Source organism: Embiotoca jacksoni, unplaced genomic scaffold, assembly GCF_022577435.1.
Source record: "Embiotoca jacksoni isolate LCO1_2020_lvr unplaced genomic scaffold, fEmbJac1.0.p SCAF_21, whole genome shotgun sequence".
Lineage (NCBI taxonomy): Eukaryota > Metazoa > Chordata > Actinopteri > Embiotocidae > Embiotoca > Embiotoca jacksoni.
Window position 1 is genome coordinate 5,673,730 of NW_027185352.1, and position 3,293 is coordinate 5,677,022.

The 3,293-nt window shown below is 42.5% G+C and overlaps 1 long non-coding RNA gene across 1 annotated transcript in view; it reads right to left on the minus strand.

Annotated features, from left to right (window-relative positions):
* The window catches only part of LOC138202514 (uncharacterized), a 6,157-nt gene extending 3,090 nt beyond the window's left edge, over positions 1–3,067 (minus strand). The window contains exons 1-2 of the long non-coding RNA XR_011178646.1: positions 2,978–3,067; positions 2,799–2,867 (exon numbers count right to left, since the gene is read on the minus strand). This is a non-coding gene — a long non-coding RNA (uncharacterized lncRNA). The remainder of the gene's footprint in view (positions 1–2,798; positions 2,868–2,977) is intronic.
* Positions 3,068–3,293: the final 226 nt, after the last annotated feature.

Sequence of the window (3,293 nt, forward strand, 5' to 3'; positions counted from 1 at the left end):
TGGTTTGTCACTTCAGCACTACTACTGCTTGTCATTTTAAACATGTAAATAATTCTAATTGTTTAATAATTTAAAAGTTTGGGCCATTGATTGGACTGAGCAGGGATTTTCAAGGTGTCACTATAAGGTTGTGAGTAGTTGTGACAGCATTTGTCATTATTTAAGGAATCTTTGCAATACTTAAAATTAGCTCATCACATTCATTTTAAGTACTTTTACTGTTAACATTTTACATTTTTCTGATTGTAATTACTTTTACTTAATTGGCTATTTCAGTGCAAGGCGAGTATTTTCCACAGTGTGCTATTACTCCTTAGCTACTCACATAGAATTGATTCGGCTGCTTCAGTCGGCGACACACTTTTCACTGCAGACTTTAGACTTCTAACAGTGGGAAAAGCAGAAGCATCACTTTATAACACTGACAATGGCGCTGTTTTCAGTTAGCTGGGACAGTGCAGCTACCATGCACAATACTTGAAGTTTTCAGAGATAAATAAAACATCTCATTTGTCATATTTAAAGAGTTTTCAGAAAATATCAGCTGGCTCCAGTGGGTTAAGTGCATCAAACTACTGTTCATTGAATTTTACACTTTCAAACTAAAGACAAGAGATGGCCCAAAGAACTGACAGATTCTTTAATGGAGTCTGGTATAGAAGTGCAGATGTATGTAAGGCTTTGAGCCTTCTTAGAAACTCTGCTCAGTGCCATCCATAGTGGTATGAAATGGCAGCTGAAATGCCACACTTCACACCCTGAATTTGGTTGCCAGGTTTGCAATGGAAATAACTTTGCTGGCTGGAAAAAATGCAGACGTTTCTCTGCCTTCAGGGGCTATGATGCAGATGTGACATATGTGTGGACAGGATGGTGCAAATGAAATGCCTGCAGCTCAGTGTAGGTTAAAGTACAAAAAGGTAATTTAGTCGAGATGAATAAGAAGGTAAAGTGGGCAAAAAAGAAAATATATTGCTGTAACTACTGCCATGTCTTCAACTGCATTAGGTCTTTATCTTTAAAAGTTAAAGTTGATGCCAGATGCTAATGCAAGTCTTTGGGCCAAAGCCGTTAAAGAAAAATGCCTTTCCTGATTACTATTGTTCACTGTGCCAGCAGTGTTAACAGTCCAACTGAAATAGGTTGGTTTAGCCTCAAAACCAGGAACGTCTTGGAAGACCGTACTTGTCTGTAAAATGCACTCATGCATACATTAAGTCACTCTGCCTGGCTAGTTTGGTCTAATTTGTTGTAATTTGGGTGACGGAGTCGCTCTCTCCAACCTTAATATTGAGTTGCAAACATTTTAGTGTGTCTGGTATTCGTCTGGTTCGGGCGTGGCGTTGCAGCGGTGAGTGAGCGCGAGCTTATATCCAGACTAACGCTGGTTCAGAGGTGACTGGGTGTGCGTTTGGGTTCAGGTCTTCATCAGCTGTATGTATATTTGTGCATTTTTGGGTGTCAAAGATCATCCTCATAAGCCAGAGTCCATGTGTGATTCTGCAGTGTTGATGTGTGTCAGGGGTTAAGTTGGGGCTCAGCGGACTTTACATTCCACACTGAGGTGAGACTTGCTGTCCTCTGTATGAGGGTAAAAGGTTATTTTTTGTAGGGGAGCGGAAACACTGACAACAGCAGCAGCCCACATTTCTTGTCGACCTAACACGCTCAAAGCTCAAAGCATCCGCAGCTGTTTTGTGTACGTGTGCATTCCATGTCCATGAGGATGTCCATCTGTTTTGGCATCTCTGTGCGTGTGCGTGTGTGTGTGTGTGTGTGTGTGTGTGTGTGTGTGTATGTGTGTGTGTGTGTGTGTGCGCGTGCGTGCGCGCGCGTGTGCACGGCTCAAAGAGGATGAGAGCCCCTGCAGTCTTGACAGAGGACCAGATTTGTGCTTGCCGGTTTATCATTTCCATGGCAGTGAATCAGATTTCGCCGTGATCGATGAAGAGAACCTCGACGGTAAATTAGCACTCATTGATCCAGCACCACACTGCTGCTTGCCTGCCTGATTGTTCAGCCTGCTTTTTCCATTAGACTGATTGTAAAATCCTGCTCTCACCAAACGTTAAAGTCTTTCGATGTGAATAACGAGCGCCGTTCACAGAAAAGATTAACCAGGGGAAACATAAATGGAAAGACAACTGAGTTGGACATTTGCTAATTGCGAAAAACTTAATATACTTTTCACATAAAATCCTTAGGTTGGGACCTTTTCAGAAATGTTGATGGGGGAAAAAAAAAAAAGACACGTTATGAAAAACATTCTTCTGATGAAAGAAAAAATTAAATATAGTGTTTTCTTTCCTTCAGCCCCTGGCTTCCAGTAAACGGTGCTGACAGCTCGAGCGATCTGTCATCACACCAATCAGCTTCAGTAACTACTGCTTGGCTGCTGCGTTCAACCCGTGGATGTATCTGTATTACTATCGTTACGAGGACAGAAAAGGCTGTTTGAGGGTTGAGATTGGAACTAGGTTAGGGAATGCATGATGTCAATGAATGTCTTTAAAAAGACACGCATGCATGTGTGTGTGTGTGTGTGTGTGTGTGTGTGTGTATGTATGTATGCATGCATTAGCAAGCCTGTAGATCAGACAGGTGTGAGCTGTTGAGACTGAGCTGTTCATGTTACGCCAAAGGTTGAAAGTGAAAACATTTTGGTTTTACAGATGTACAGACTTGTAGAGTGTTTATCTTGTGTGTGTGTGTGTGTGTGTGTGTGTGTGTGTGTGTGTGTGTGTGTGTATGTGTGTGTGTGTGTGTGTGTGTATGTGTGTGTGTGTGTGTGTATTCACCTTCTTGCTCTCCTCTATTTCTCTCAGTCTGTCTTTTTCTTGCTGCTCCCTCTCCAATCGCCGGCGGACCTAAAACACACACACGCACATTTAGAAATATTCGCGACCCGCTATCACAGCAAAACATTAATAGCCACGCTTTTTGAAACCTACTGCATGCGTAGAGCCATGTGACTTACCGGACAATTAACACATGGTTGTGATTCAGAAGCATAAAACAACTCAACAAAACCATTAACACCTCCTGGATTCGAACCTCATCGTCCCACGTCGCATGGTAGTCTGTGACTAATGCCACCAAGCCACGCCTCCTCTGCCTTCTAATACAGCCAAAACATGTCCTTTGTTGCTTCTGTTGCGGGACCTTTGTCACATGATCCTGCATCACATGACATTTACGTTTCTGTAAGTTTCACACTTACAAAACATGTCACTGTCATGCCTAAACAGGCCTAAGCGTGGTTATTTCACGTTTCATGTGATAGTGGACCGGTG